Below are 17,248 nucleotides of genomic sequence, written 5' to 3'. Positions count from 1 at the left end.
CTTGGTCATATGGGAGTCCAGCACCTTTAACCACCATGTCACCTGGAAGCCCCTCATTGTCTGGCTTTTGACAATTTGGTTGTAATGTATATGAGGGTAGATCTCTTTGACTTTATGCTACTTGAAGTTTGTGAAACTTCTCATACTTATAGATTCACATTTTATACCGAATTGGAAATTTTGACCATTATTTCTTCAAATGTTCATATGTCTCTTTTTCTCTTCTTTTAGGGCTCCCATTATGCATATGTTGATAGAGTGTCCTACGGGCCTCTTAGGCTCTGCTCATTTTTTAAAAATCAGAAAAAAGTCACATTTATTTCAATAGCTCATACTGCAAAAATGGCAAATCAGTTCACAAAGTATCAATATACAGCTTTAAGTATAATAAAAACTTAACGTACGAAACTGAAAGGGTAAATAGTAGAAATAACACTTCTTAATCAAAAAAAAAATTCAAACTCTTGAAAAACCTCTAGGCTTACTCCATTTACAGCAATTCCAACCTGCTAACCTGCTTTCATTTACAGATGTCATCAGTAAACTGCCATCAAAAGACTCTTCAAAGAAAGAGAGACTCACTCCAAACCGGTCGGATCCAGGCAAGGGTGGAAATGTTCAGTGTTGGCTATTACTGGTTTGGCAATTTCAGTCACTCACTACATCAAATGCTGTGGTTCAATCCATGACATTTTGATCTTTAGCTCTAATACTAAGTTAAGTAGAAGGCCAATACCACTATTAAAATTATTCTGAAATGAGGACCAGCAGATGGCATAATGGTTACGTCACTGCACTCCCACATAGTCAATTGAGATTCACATCCTGGATCTAGTAGCTTAAGACTCATGCTGGGCATGGGTGCATGCATGCCCCAAATCACAAGAGAACAAAGGAGAAGGGATTGTGGCATGGCCACCGCCCCCTGGGGGGGGGAATAATTTCTTGCTTTCTGTCTCTCTGTGTCTCCCTGTCTCTCTGATGAGCACACATGCCCTATAGATAAAAATGTCTCCTAAAAAATTATTTTAAATGTCCTGTGTACAAGACCAGTACCAACTTCAGGTCTATAATATCTCTGGGAAAAAGGACATAGACAAATACTTCTAGTACTGAAGACCTTTCTGTAAAGGCAGGAACATGGTCTGTAAAACTCCTTCATGAAAATGTTATTTAAATATATATTCATTTATTTCTACATATACAGAACTTGTATGTAAAGTAGCAAAGTTCCCCTTAGAAAGATAATTTTAAAATTATTAAAGTTCTTTTCATCACTTAACAATCAAGACACATGCTTATTTCTGTTCCCTAGAAGCAATGTTAGCTACTAGTTTCAATTCAGGAAACATATAGCTTCAGGAAGGTTTACGTGAAACATTCATTTAGTCTTTTTCCCAAGATTCTACACCGTTTCATTGGAGGAGTTAAACTGGGCACCTTCTCCACAAATTCTATCCCACCATGTAAACATCAAAGCACAGTTCCAATGACATTCATATGGTGGAAGCCGTGATGGCAACATCTACCATAGAAAGGGATGAGATTTAAGGGGTCGAGGGGACTATCATAACCGCTATGAACATCAGTAGTTTATCAAATGAACAGTCATCCCTGCCTGGAGAATTTACATGATCACACAAAAGCATGATTCCAGTGAAAATTCCAGTTCCAAGAATTAGGGTTTCCAAAGGACCTGCATATTCAGCCTCCATTCCAAATGGAGCCTGAACTTCATGATCTATTTTAAGAACAGATTTACATATTCTTTTGTGATGAAAGAATCTATGTAAGAAAAAATGCCCAGTATCCTCAATGACTACACAGCTGAGCCATCTAGCCAAAAGCATATACCACCTTGGCATTCTTTCCCAACCAAGGGAAAATTGAAATACTCTGCAAAATAATAAGTTCTACAAATCAAAGGTGGCTGGTTACAAAAGTGATCCTAGAGAAATAATTTAAAACATTTCCATTGGCTTTCCCACGTTTCCAGTTTATCATTTTGAATTTTATACTTTTTCATATAAGGTATGAATTGAAATTAAAATTCAGGTAAAGAGAACAAGAAATTAAGGCTTTGTGAACTATCAGGGATCCCCACATTGCAATCTGGAACTCTGTATAACTATTCAACAGATAGTTCTAGGCATTTTTAAATGGTTCTTGCAGAGGCTTCTCAGGAGACAGTGACTCTACATACTCCACAATCAAGGATGCAGAACCAAAGATGCTGACACTTTTCATTCGTTGCCATTTTCAGAACTCAAGGAGACAGTCTCATAGTTCTGGATGGCCCAGAGGTGGCTTTCAGGCTCTGCTCATATTTAATTGAAATGCCCAGTATTTTCCTACTGTTTAGAGAGGATAATTTTATTGATATAACTTCAAGTTCACTTTTTTTTCTTTCTTTTTTCTGCTCCAACCCACTGTTGAAACACTCCAGTGAATTTTATTTAAGTTATTATAGTTTTTCAGCTCCAGAATTCTTATTTTTTTTTAATAATTTCTATGTCCTTTTTCTTCTTTTAAGAGAGTTTTTTGCTATAGGGCACATGCACTTGCTGGAGAGACAGAAAGCAAGAAATCACTCCCCAAAGGGGTATGGCCATACCACAATCCCTTCTCCATTCTCCTCTCAGGATTTTGAGCATGCATGTACCCATGCCCGGAATGAGCTTTAAGCCACCGGGTCTGGGAATTGAACCATAGTTGACTACATGGGAGTCCAACAATGTAACCATTTTGCCATCTGCTGGTCCCTCTATGTCCTTATAGATAGCTTCTATTTGGTAAAATATTATTCTCCTTGTTTTCTCTGGCTATTTTCCCATTATTTCCTCTAGCTCTTTGAGCATATTTAAGACAGTTCACTTAAAGTCTTTGCCTAGCAAATTGAATGTCTCTGCGTTCTTGGGGATCGTCTTGTTAATTTCTCCTGATACTTATTCATACATTGTTGTTTCTTTGCACACGTCTATAACTTATTTTTGTTGCTGAAAATGAGCAGTTCAAATACTGTAATTTGGAGAAAAGGGAGGATAGAAAAGAGTTACTCTATAAATCTTTTCAGAGTGTTTCTAGTTTAGGGATACTGCTTCAATGCTTCTAATTTATAATTATAATTCTGCCTCAATCTTCACTAATGCTTTCACTGAAGATAAGACCAACCAGCAGTAAAAACTAATGCTTAGATCTCTTTTGGGGGTATTCATCCTATCCTGGGCATATGAATGACTTTCTTGATTTTCTGGTAAGTCCAGGAGCTTGTCAAAACCCTTAGTCCTCAAAGTTTCAAACTCTCCACATTTTCTCCCCAGCTTTCTGTGAGGCTATTTCTTTTCCCACTGTTATTTTTTAACTTATATAGAAGCAACTTGTCCACGTGGTTGTTTTCAAGTACCATTTTCTATGTAGCCATAGCTCTTTCTCTGCCCCTGAGTGAGTTCCAAGTTAGATAAAACAAAAGCAGACCGTGTCAGCTCTTCAGAGAACCCATAGATAGGACAAAACAGATAAAGGTAACTCCTCAGGGTGTTATATTATTATACTAAGCAATGAGGGGGTGGGAGGGAGAAGTAAGTCTTCACTAGCACCTTTTTCTTTAAAAACAGAATGGTGCATGCACACACACACACACACACACACACACACACACAGACACACAGACATAGAGCTTACAATTATCTCTTTAAAAATTGTTTCCAAGTAATGAGGACACTGATAAAAGGGCAATTTAATAACATCAGTAACTGATGGGATCATTGCCTGAATTTTATTGATCTACCTGTCTGCAAAAATAAATCTCCTTTCACACTACTGATCTGTTTGTGTTTTATTACTGTATTTATAGACTTGCTGTCCTTTGCTAAATGTTTTTGCATGTCAGTAATTAAACTTTCACCTTTATATTTTGTAGTTTTCAGCTATGAAATTCTCTATGCAGTTCACAGCACCCTTTTATATTAGAAATAGGTAAGAACAGTCTTTATTAGATAAATAAATAACTACAAACATATATTAAAATGTTTAGTTAGGGCCAGCAGACGGCATAGCAGTTATATCACTAGACTCCCACATGGCTGACCACAGTTCAAGTCCTGGGCCCATGATTGAAATCACACTACATACATGTGCATGCATGCCCAAGATCTCAAGAGGAAAATAAAGGAGAAGGGACTGTGGCGTGGCCATCCCCTCTAGGGGGTGATTTCTCACTTTCCCGCTCAGTTGCTCTTTCTCTCCCAATGAGCACACATGCAGAAAGGCGAAAGCCTCTAAAAAATGAATGAATGAATAATTAGATTAATGGTGTTATTTATTTTCTGTATTTTAAGATGCTTTGACATTTTTAAAGACTTGCTGGTCCCAGAGGGACTGCCCCTCCCAGAAATAGCCAATTATAAGAATGAGCAAAAGGCCAGGAGTCCATCCTTCTATCATATGGAAACCAACAAATCTCAAATTGTGACCCCTGCACCTGTTATCTGTCACCACTGAGTCAGTATTTCTTCTGCCATGAGTCACTGCAGAGGCAGGTAGCAGGCAACTAGAAACTACCATGCTAGCCCAAAACTTGCCGGAATTACTCACATTAGCCACTCCAATACTGTTGACTCTGCTTTGTCTTGCCTCTCCCACAGAAACGCAATGAAGGCTCCAGACTAGACTTTTCTTGCATTGCTCTCTACTGCCTCCTTGCCAACATCTGCCCTGCAGGCATGTAGTGACCCCTCTCTGGGACCTGTGAGTGTAAGAAGCTCCCTCCTTCCAAGCTTCATTTTGTTTCCTCCTATAGCCACCTCGACTTTACCATACCATAGCCCACATTTACAATCATAGAACATATATAATGCAGGATTTTTGAAATTATAAGCAAATTGGGATTCTTCAGATCTAGGAATAATGTCTGAGTGAAAGCTTAAAAAAGAAAAGTTTCAAGGATCACAGTTACTTAGGAACATGGGTCACTAGCTTTCATCTGAAGGAAATGTGTATAAAAGTAAGAAAAGAGTAAGAAAAAAACATTTTTTTAAAGTAAGAAAAGAGTGTAACTGGACAGATTTCCAAGGGGTCTAAAACGTTACGATGAGAAACCTGTGGGAGTAGCCACCCAGGCTGAGAATTGCACATGTGACTATAATGGGATTGTGTGCCTTGGAGATAGAGGCCCTGGTCAGTGCTAATTAGAAAAATTTCCAACCCTGGGGATTTTAGTTTAGCAGGAAGGACTTTCCATCAGGGAATATATCAATAGTTAACCCATTGGAGATATAAGTATCGATAGCTGAAGAACTCCCTTGAGATTGAAAAGGTTCATTCATTCATACATTTGGCACCTTCTTTAGTTTTTACCATGTGCCAAGCATAATAGGTGGTGGGAGTAGAGCAGCCGTACCAATGTTCTGAGCATGGCAGTGGTAACACTGCAACGGAAGGACACAGACGTCAATCAGTACATATTCAAAAAGTCTAATCTCAGAGAATGATAAATGTTATGAAGAAGATAAATCAGAGTGACGGCATTGGAAGTCACTGAAATTTCAGAGTTGGGGAAAGAAGCTACTTAAATAGAATGTTGAGGTCATTTCTCTTCAGAAGGACATCTAGACTGAGATGAGATGGAATTAGAAGGAGACAGCCACATGAAGGTAAGGGGCAGGATAAAATGCCAGTCAAGGCACTGACAAGCAGAAAGCTGAGGCTCAGATACTTCCTGTCCCTTAGTTAAGAAGTGGAGCACCAAGAATGAGTGTCTATGGCAGGGTAAGTAGAAAAAGTGGTGGTTACAGAGGAAAAACGTAGGAGCACAGTACAATATATTCCACGTTGGAGAACATGACTGGCAAAAGGAGACAGTTTACCCAACTATCCCTAAGTAGCTCAACAAGATCTGAACTAACAGATCAGGAGCTTTACAAATTTGTCTACAAGAAGACAGAAACACCAAGGCAGATGAATTAAAGCAGAGGCTGCCAGAAGCCAGGTGACAGTTCTAAAGACAACATAATTTATACAGTTTGGGACAGAGCTATCTCTTATACCACATCAATTTCCTCAGGGACAGGATCATTCTTACCCATCTTTCTCTTTCTGATGAACTTTCCCACTTCTTCTATTTTCTCCCAAATGACCTAGGATTGATTATACTTTTACAGAATAAATGTGTATGACTATCTATAGGATGTCAAGCAAGTGAAGGACATTTAGATAAAAAGGTATGAAATTGCACTCAGAGGTCATTTGAAAGGGATGAGTGTGTTTAGGAGAGAGGAAATCTAGTGTGCAAAGTGTGCAACACACACAGTGCATATCAGGGGCAATTCTGAACACCTGAAAATGATTTTGAACTACTCTGTATGATCATAGTGTTTCTGGAAATCTTTGTGTTGAGTTTAACCTTTGGATTTCGCTCTTAATTAAGGTTTGCATCTTTTCCAGACTCCTCAGTGAGGAAGGAAAGAGCAACTGTACTACTGGTAGGAGTCAGCACATACAGCACGCCAGGCTCAAAATTAGTGGTGGCGACAATAATTAACAGATAATGTCAATGCAATGAAGTGTTGTCACAAGATAATGGTCTCCTGCTGCTCTATAAATGTTGAAATGAGGCCGATTTTTCAAAAACAAATGTCAAAGTTGAGATGAGAATTTTTAATCCCATAAAACAATAACCTTTAAACAATGCTCTCTTGCAATAATATATTTGTAATATATCTTGCTCTGAAAAAAATGCTGTAAGAATTTGTATGGTTATGTAACTTGATCAGCAACTGATTTTTTTTTTAAGGTTTTTGCCATAGGGTTTGTGTACTTGTTAGAGACAGAGATAGGGAAAGTGAGAAGTTACCCCCAACCTCTAGGGGAGATAGCATGCTATATATAACCCCTTATCTTTCATTCTCCTCTTGGGATTTTTGGGCCCACTTGCACCCAGAGTGATTTTCAAGTCCCTGGGTCCAGGATTCAAATCATGATCGACATGTGGGAGTCCAGCACCTTAACCACCATACTACCTGCTGACCCCAGAATCTGATTGTTTTTATTTTCAACAGTTTAGAAATATTTATTTTAGAGTGTTTTTCAGTACAACTTGCTATCATCTTACTACTTGTATAAGTACCTTGTATAAGCTCTACTTACAAATAATAATTAGCACCTGAGAGTCTGAATGGCCTATCATGGCCTTTATTATGAACAAGACTATCTTCCTGCTATTCAAATAGTTTTAATATCATGATTACATTTTAATGTAACACCTTTGATTGAGCATTATAGTTTAAGATGCTTATTTAAAAACCAAAAGACTAACTTACATTTTTTTTCATACTGAGGAATAAGTCTTTCCAACTCCCAGATAATTGGCAATAATATCACAAACCAAGATGATAATTAAGTAATCATAGGAATTAATATTGGGAGCTATTATCAGAGTTGTTATTGTTTTTTTTTTTAATCTAAACACATTGTATTAGAGTAAGTTTGTGCCAGTTACCAATTCTTTGTCTCTCAGCTGCAAACCCTTTATTTCCTATTAGGAAATCATGTAAGTGAACCTTCCAGACTTTCTCTTCCAGCTGGGATGGTGTTAAATTTTGTTAGTGCAGCATGCAGGGGGACCCAGCAGGAGATAGGCCCTTCCCTTCTTGGTTTCAGGGTGCTCTCCTGATATGAACTACAGCATGCAGCAGCCAGTGGCACTTTCCCTTGGGCACCTCTAACCACACCACCCTGGTGGGGAGCTTTCCAGAGCAACCTTGCAAGGCTTACTAGTGAGTCCCATGGTGTGGTACCTAAGGGAAATGTCCACTATCTGCTAGACCACTGCCACTGCGTCTCCAAAAAGGTCTGGTCTCAGTCCTGGGAGGAAGTTTCTCCCATCCTTGTTCTCTCTTAGGGTGCTTTGACTTGGTCAGAAAGGCTTCCTATTTCTGCTCTTTCTGTATTCGTGCAACTTTTCTTTTTCCAGGCTGCCCCACAGTGCAGTAGTGCAGAGAGAGCCCGACCCCATGTGGCCAACTGCAGTTCCAACCCTGGTCCTAGCAGCAACACACGCATGCTCAGAATCCTGAAAGAATGGAGAAATAGAGAAAAAAGGATTGTGGCATTGTTGGGGATGACTGCTTTTTTCAATCAGTAGGTAATTCATTATAATCAATAATTCTTCATATTAAACCTTCCCTGTTCAAATTATTATGTGGTTTCTGTCTCCTCATTTGTGGGACAGTGACTGATATAATTTTCAAATTTACCCCCTCTTTATTGGGGGGTCTGGTTGACAAGGAAAAAAAAACAGATAATTATGTGCATACATATGTATGTATATTTCTTCATTTTATTTTTTTCATTTACTTTATACATTCGATCACTATATCACCACAGCTTATAAAATGAATTTTCCCAGCATGAATACACTGCACACCGGTCCAGTTAAAGATAACATACACATTATCAACAATCTTCTATTTCTGTGTCTGTTAAATGTCTTGCCTCTCTATTCTCCTTGATTCCCTTCCTCTCACCCTCCCTAACCTTCCGTACTTCTTCCACACTGTCTCCAGTATCTGCAACCATTTTCAATGCTTCTACGTCTTCTTCCAGCTTCCACCATAGAGTGTGGACATTTGGTATAAATTGGACAATCCAAACATATTAAGTGGTGATGTACAATGTCTCTCTTTCATGGTCTGGCTTGCTTTATTCAGGAGTAATCTTTCATAGTCAACCACTTTCTATCAAATACTAGGTTTTTTATGGCTGAATAGTATTTCACAGTGTATGTATCTCATCTGTTTTTAAATAAGTTATCAAAATATAGTGGCCCGATTTCTATTGTTAGGTGCTTACCTGTACTGATTATGCCATATAAATGAAAGCAATCAATATGTGAACATTTGTGTGTGCTTCTTTTTTGATTTTTTAATTGCCAGAGAGTGCATGCACTTAAGACTGACACAGAGAGAAAGTAGACCCAAATAGAATATGGTCATACTGCAGTCACTTCTCCTCCATTTTCACCATTCTGTCAAGATTAAAGAAATATATGTACATGCACCCAGCACTGTTTTCAAGCCACTAAGGCTGGGATCTGAACCTAAATTAGCCATGTGGGATTCACGTATTACAGGGCCAGCCTATGCTGACTTTTCTTACATAGCATATTTTAAAGGTTTATCTACATTGTGGCATTTATTAGAGTTTCTTTTTTTTTTTAAGAAGATTCTATTTCTTGTATTACCATATTTGTTTATCCATTCATCCATTGAAAGACATTAGGTTTGTTTGCTTTTTCGTCTATTGTGAATAGTGCTGCTATGAATATTCATATACAAGTATTTGTCAGAGTACTTGTTTTCAATTCCTTGGAATAAATACCCAGAAGTGAAATTGCTAGATCATACAGTAGTTCTGTGTTTAATTTTTTGAGGAGCCACAGAACTATTTTCCAGAGTAACCACATCATTTTATATTCCCACTAGTCATGAACAAGAATTGTAATTTCTCTACATTCTTTTTATTTTCCACTTTGTAAAATTATAGCCATCCTAGTGGACATGAAGCTGTATCTCCTTGTGGTTTTGGTTTGCATTTCCCAATGACTAAGGCTATTGAGTATCTTATTATGTACTTGTCTATTTACAGATCTGTCCCAAAGTAATGTCTATTCAAACCCTTGGCTCATTTTTAAATAGAGTTGTGTGACATTTTGCTATTGAGTTAATAATAAAAAGTCATTTCATGTTCTTGATAATGCCATTTGATATGCAAAAGTTTAAAATGTTCATGTAGTCTAATTTATCTACTTTTTCTTTTGTTGTTCTTCCTTCAGTGTCACACTGAAAAATCTATCAGCCAGACCAATGTTGTGAAGATTTACCACCTATGTTTTCTTGTCTGACTTTTATAACTTTAGCTCTTATATTTAGACCATTGATCCATCTGGAGACAATTTTTGTACATAGCATGAGGTGTCAGTGTTAATCGTCTGCATGTAGATATTCAGTTGTATCACTACATTTGTTGAAGAGACTATTATTTCTCCCATTGAATGGACTTGGCACCTTTATCAAAAATCAATTGACCATAGATATATGGGTTTATTTCTGGCCTATTAATTCCAATCCATCTGTCTATTTATCTAAGTTTATGCTGGTACCACACTGTTTTGATCAACTGGAGTTTTGCAGTTAGCCTTGAAATCAGAAAATCTGAGTCATCTAACATTAATCTTTTTCATTATTTTTTGACTATTCAGTGATCCTTGCAATTTCACATAATTTGAAGATTGACATTTCCAAGTCCTCTTTGGAAGAGTTTTTTCTTCACTTACTAAATTTTTTACGATATAAAGAAGGAAAAAAAAAAAAGATGCTAGAATTTCAACAGAGATGGATTGAATTTGTAGATCACTTTGAAGTGGATCTCCATTTTAACAATATTAAGATTCAGTCCACACATAGGCAGCCTGTTTCCATCTATTTAGGTCTTCTTTAATTTCTTTCAGAAATATTTATAATTTCTAGTGTGTAAGTCTTTCACCTCACTGGTTAAATTTGATTGCAGGTAGTTTATTCCTTTGGATAATTTTATAAATGGTAAAACACCTTCTTATAGGATTATGTCATCCCTAACAGAAGCAGTTTTTACTTCTTTTTTTTTCACATTTAAATTTCCTTTATTTCTTTTTCTTGCCTACTTTCTCTGATTGACTACTATATAGAGTCACACTGAATAGATATGTTTGTCTTATTTCTGATCGGAAGGAGAAAGCTTTCTGTTTCTCACCACTGAGTATAATGTTAATTGTGGGTTGTTCAGAAATATTTTGTGTCATGTTGAGGAGAACCCCTTCTAGTTTTAGTCTGCTGAGTATTCTTATAAAGTACTACTGAATTTTCTCAAATGCTCTGAGTCCATTGACATGGACATGTTCCTGTTTTTATTTTCTTTAATTCTATTAATGTGGTTTCTTACATCGATTTTCTTAGGTTGAACCACCCTATATTACTAGGTTAAATCCCAGTAGATCATGATGTATAATCCTTTTCATATGCATTGGTTTTGAATTCCTAGTATTTTGTTGATGATTTATGTATAATTATCTATAAGGGACATTAGCCTACAGTCTTCCTTTTTGTGGTGCCTTAGTTTGGCTTTGATAATAGGTAATGTTGTCTGATAAAATGTGTTAGGAGGTATTCTTCCCTTTCTTTTTTTTTTTTTTTTTTTTTTTTTGAGAGGTTTTCACTATAGGGCGCGTGCACTTGCCAGCCAGACAGAGAGAGACATAGAGACAGAAAGCGAGAAATCACCCCCCAGGAGGAATGGTCACGCCGCAATCCCTTCTGCTCCATTCTCCTCTTGGGATCTTGGGCACGCACGCACACGCGCCCGGCGTGAGCTTTAAGCCACCGGGTCTGGGACGCGAACCACTGTGGACTACGTGGGAGTCCAGAGACATAGCCATCACGCTAACTGCTGGTTCCTACAATTTTTATATCTTACTGATGAATTAACACTTTTACCAATACATAACATTTTGTCTCTTTTAGCCTATGATATAAACTGCATGTTTCTAATATTATCATAATTCCCCAGTTCTCTTTTGGTACTATATGCATCTTTTTCCATCTTTTCATTTTCACCCTAAGTCTTTGTGCTAGGATAACAAAATACTTTAGATTGGCTAATTTATATATGATAGAAATTTATTTCTTACAGTTCTAAAGGCTTATATCCACCCAACTCTTCTAGCTTCCATCTATTAATCTCTTACTAACTTCCAAAGACACTTCCCAAGTTTTAAGTATTTGTTATTGCCAACAGCCCACTTTTCAGAATGAATTTCTGAATTAATTGATAAGGATCTAATGTGAGTCTCTTGTAGAAGCATATAGTTAGATCATTTTTTTAAAAAAATCTATTCTGCTAATCTCTGTCTTGGGATTCATACTGTAATATGTACCAATACTTAATTATTTTATGAATGAATAATATTCCAGTGTAAGGATATACCACATTTATTCATCCAAATTAATTCCTAGAACTTTTTTTTTTTTTTTTTTGAGAAGAAGAGCTTGGAAGGAGGCATTTCTAGTCTCATTACAACGGTTAAGACAGAAAGAAAACTCACATAGTTACCTAACTCAGGAGTACATGTCAAGGAATAATCCTTATGAACATAACAATAGTTCAAATTTACAGGAATTATACATTCCAAATAACTGACAGGCATATTGTGATTTATTCTTATTTAAAACAGGAAAACTCAGTTGGTTAATAATGCTAACAAAACCAAAGTGATGAGTTTAGCTACATCAAAGGTGGTTTTCTGTCTGTCAGTGGTCACACACTACGTCCCTCTCCTTTCTCAACATAACATTTCAAAGGAATAAAATGACTGCCACTAAATCGTCAGACACCATTAGGTATACTGAGCAATGTGCTTTGAGTTTATTGACAGCTTTCAAAGATCTGTTGAATCAGGACACAATAGTAAGGTGTTCAATCAAGGGTAATATTCACCCTATGTATTCTGGATACTTGAAAATAACTCAGAAGCATGTTTTTGTTTTGAAGTTCCTAAGAAATGTATTGTCTGCCCTCATTTGCTATTAACTTAGTACTGTGCATTTGAATCTAAGGAAGCACAGACTTTTTAATTATCAGACACTGATGTGTTGCTGTATTTTGAAGACCAGGCTAGCACTTGTTTCAATTTGAAACAATCGAATAATCAGTGAGCTGAAAAAAAATCCTAAAATTACTTAAATCTAAAGTGAAATTTGTTTTCTTAAGTAATGTCAATGATAATGAAATACAAATTCACACAGAAAAACAATTTTCATTTAGTATTTTCATGATGTTGCTTGCATCTAATTTAAGGGAGATTAGGACATTTGTCTATATTTATTTTGATGTAGTATAATGAGACACAGTTCAAAGCAAAGCATTTAAGAAAGATCTGCATGGATGTTCTTGAGCTCAAGACAGAAAAATGTGAACTCTATGAAAGTTTAAGTAAAAGTCTGCCACCATTTATTGAATTCCTGCAAAATATTGAGTATTGGGATCTTAGCTTTACAATGCATTATCTCGTTAATCCTCACACTATAAATAAAGTGCTATAAATTAAGGAAGTGGCAGTGCTAGAATTTTCATCTATACTAGCTGACTCCAGAACCCAAGCTCTTAAATAATGAGCTATATGCTACTGTCTAAATGTTTGTGCACCCCCAAAATTTGTTGGTTGAAATTCCAACCTGTAAGGTGATGGAATAAGGACATAGCAGGGGATTCAGTCCTTATTAAAGAGGTCTGAGGAAGTTGCTCAGCCCTTCTGTCATGTAAGGACAAAATGTGAAACTGCTCTCTGAAACAGGCTGTGGGCCCTCCCCGGACACTAAATCTGCTGGAGCCTTGATCTTGAACTTCCCTGGCTGCACAACTATAAAAAAAAAAAAAAGAAAAAAAAGAAAAAAAACACTTCTGTAGTTAATAAGTTACTCAGTTTTTTATTTTGTTATAGCAGTCCAAATGGACTCAGATAACCTTGTTCCAAAATGTATTTTAATCTGAAAAGAAATCCCTTCCATAACCTCAGATTTGCCCCAAATTGTTACTATCGTTGGGGTTTTTCTTTCCATCTCACAAAATGTATGATTGTTACATAAGATTCAGATTGATACATATAAACTAGAGGATGAAACAAAAATAATCCCATCATATCAGTGTTCAATCACAGAAAACAGAACCCTTTTTGCCAAAGTAAAACAAAAGAGATTTTACTAAATACTAAGTGATCTATAGAATTATTTTAAGGATTAAGAGATGGAGTCCAGGTTGTGCTTTCAGAAATGAATTCCAAAGACCAAAGCCATATTACAGGGAGTTACTGATTCTCCTACGACCAGACATTAGGATTCAAAGCCATGTCACCACTTCCAGGACTAGAAAACTATTCCACAGTCTACCTTATGCCTAACATACTACACTCCAACAAAAGGGATATCCCATGCACAGCCTCATTACAGTCACATTGCAAGTGACTTAACGCTGGTACTCCTTACAACGCTAGAACAACAATGGTTTTTATGCTACGCTTGCCAGCAGAAATGGCTGGAGCAACCAAAGTACAGCGTCACTTCATTTGTGCATTCCGAAGCTTCTGCAATGGCACAGGTCTATGTGCAACGGTTAGATATAGAACCTGAGCGACAATGGAGCCTGAGAAGCACAATTTCTAGCTTCCTTGTCCTTTACAGGACAAGAAAGCATCTGAGATGTGGTTGGAAGATGTTAGTGGCAGTACATCAGAGCTACTCAGTCCAACAATCTCAGGTAACCAATATGAGCATTTTGCTATTGTTTTTACTATTTACGAATCAGTAAATTTGTGCCTACTTCATACATAACCTCATTTCATTTTACGATACATCATAACCATAGATTGACAGCTCTGTATTTTCCTTACCAATAATCTTCTAAATTTCACATTATTTTATTCCAAAACTTAAAAATATTTTATTATGGCAAAATACCCATAACCTAAAACTTACCATCTTAACCAGCTTTAAAAATACAGTTTAGGAAGGACCAGCAGTTAGCGTAATGGCTATGTCGCTGGACTCCCACGTAGTCGACCGCGGTTCGTGTCCCGGACCCAGTGGCTTAAAACTCACACCGGGTGCTTGTGCATGCGTGCCCAAGATCCCGAGAGGAGAATGGAGGAGAAGGGACTGTGGCGTGACCATCACCCCTGGGGGCTGATTTCTCGCTTTCTGTCTCTATATCTCTCTCTGTCTGTCTGGCGAGTGCATGCGCCCTATAGCGAAAACCTCTCAAAAAAAAAAAAAAAAAAAAAGAAAGAAAGAAAAAAAATACAGTTTAATGGTATTAAATATACTCATAATGTTGTGCCACAATTACTGTTCATTTCTATAACTCTTTTCACCTTGCAAAACTGAACTCTATGACTTTAAGTAACTACCTATTCCTCTTCCTCCTAGTCCCTAACAATTATCATTCTACTTCCTGTCTCTATATGATGTTGGCATTTCTGAATGCCTCATAAGTGGAATCATACAGCATTTATTTATTTATTTACTTTTATTTACTTATTTATTTATATTTTTGCCACAGGATGTGTGTGCTCGCTGGAGAAAGACAGAGAGAGGATGAGTGAGAAATCACCATCTAAGGGGGAGGGCCATGCTGCAATCCCGTCTCCGCCATTCTCTCAGAATTTGGAGAATTAACACAAGTGCATCTGTTGTGTTTTTCAAGCTGCCAGGTCTGGGACTTCAACTGTAAAATCTGCCACGCGGAGAATCCAGCCTCTTAACCACCATACCACCTGCTGGCCTAAGAATTTATCTTTTTGTTGTTTTTGTTATTTAGTTTTGCTATAGGGTGTGTGTCCTGGCAAGAGAATGTAAGACACCACCCTCCAAAGGGGGCATGGCCACATTGCAATCCTTTTTCCTCCAGTGGCCTCTCAGGATTTGGGGACATACATACACACACACACACACACACACACACACAGTGTGTGATTTTTCAAGCCACTAAGTCCGACACTCTGAATCAACTATATGAGACTCAGTCCCTTAACATTCATGCCACCTGCTGGCCTTCTTTTTTTAAGAACTGGTATCCTAATGGGTGTGAAGTAGTATCTTATTATAATTATTTGGGTTGATTTTTTTTTTCTTTTTTAATTTACCAAAGGGCATCCAGAGAGAGACAGACACACCAGGTGGGAGTGAAAGTAAGAAAGCACCCCACATAAGAAATGGTCATACCACAGTCCCTTTTCCTTCATTCTTTGTCCCTTAAGAATTTTGGACATGCACGCACCCATACCCAGCATGTTTCTCAAGTTGCCAGATCTGGGACTTGAGCTACACAACCAACCACGTAGGATTCAGGTGCTTTTTCCACTAGGACGTGGGCTGGCCTAATGTTTTGCTTTTTAAAATAGGGTCTTCCCATGTCATGATCTTCCTGCCATAGTTTCTCAGCTGAAACTACAGTTGTGTGCTACCATATAGCAACCATTTTTATTTTGTAAGGTTTTTGCCATAGAGCAAGAGTGCTTACTGGAGAGAGACAGAGAAAAGAGGGAAACTGAAAATTCACTCTCTAGGGGGGATGGCCACATTGCAACCTCTTTTCTTCCATTCTCCTCTTGTGGTTTTGGGCACACATGCACATGCACATGCACCTGGCATGATTTTCAAGCCACCAGGTCCAGGAGTTGAACAACCATTGGCTATGTGGGAGTCCAGTGCCTTAAACACCACACCACCTGCTGGCTCCCAGCAGCCCTTGTTTAGATACAGTCACTGTATTGCTCCAGCCAGCCTAAAGCTCATGATACCCCACATCACGCTCCCTAAACTGCTGGGATTACAGGCACACATCATTAAACCTGGTCGTTAGGTCCAACTAGGAATCAAACCCGGGCTTCCCATGTGGTCCATACCTGTTTATCATCTATAAATAGAAACAAGTGTACTTCTTCTTTTGTAGTTTGGATGTCTTTTATTTATTTATCTTGCCCAATTGTTCTGGCTAGAACGTTCAGTACTATATTGAATAGAAATGTTGAAATTAGTCATCCTTGACCTGTTCTAATTCTTAAAGAAAATATTAAAAAACTTTTGGTATCATGTTAGCTGTCTTAGAAAAAAATCATTTATATTTGTATGAATCTGTGTAGCTAAACAGAAATATCTGAGATTGTTGTGTGATTTATAAAAAACAGAGGTTTATTTAGCTCACAATTCTGATGCCTAAGAAGTCCAAATTTGTACACTGTAAAATAATTATTAAAAAATAAATAAGGATCAACAAATGGTATAACGGTTATGTTGTTGGACTCCCATGTAGTCAACCATAGTTCAAGTCCCTGACCCAGAAGTTCAAAACACACTGGGCATATGTGCATGCATGCCCAAAATCCTGACAGGAGAATGGAGGAGAAAGGATTGTGATGTGGCTATCCCCCCCCCCCCGGGGGGAGAAGGAGATTTCTCACTTTCTGTCTCCAGTGAATACACATGCCCTACAGGAAAAAAAAAAAAAAGATATAGTTTACGGGCCAGCAGATGGCAAAGTGGTGATGTCACTAAACTCCCACATGGTCATCTACAGTTCAAGTCCTGGACCTGGTAGTTTGAAACTCAGGCCTGTTGCATGTACATGTGGGCCCAATATCCCTGGAGGAGAATAAATTGCAGAGTAG

General features: G+C 37.6%; 1 pseudogene; it reads right to left on the bottom strand.

The window, feature by feature from the left end:
- Positions 1-1,405: 1,405 nt before the first annotated feature.
- Positions 1,406-2,247, bottom strand: LOC102476765 (methylsterol monooxygenase 1 pseudogene; annotated as a pseudogene).
- Positions 2,248-17,248: the final 15,001 nt, after the last annotated feature.

This window comes from Tupaia chinensis, unplaced genomic scaffold (assembly GCF_000334495.1).
Source record: "Tupaia chinensis unplaced genomic scaffold, TupChi_1.0 Scaffold145519_1, whole genome shotgun sequence".
NCBI classification, from domain to species: domain Eukaryota; kingdom Metazoa; phylum Chordata; class Mammalia; order Scandentia; family Tupaiidae; genus Tupaia; species Tupaia belangeri.
Note: the sequence above shows the minus strand (reverse complement) of the source record. Positions and strands in the feature narration are given on the sequence as shown.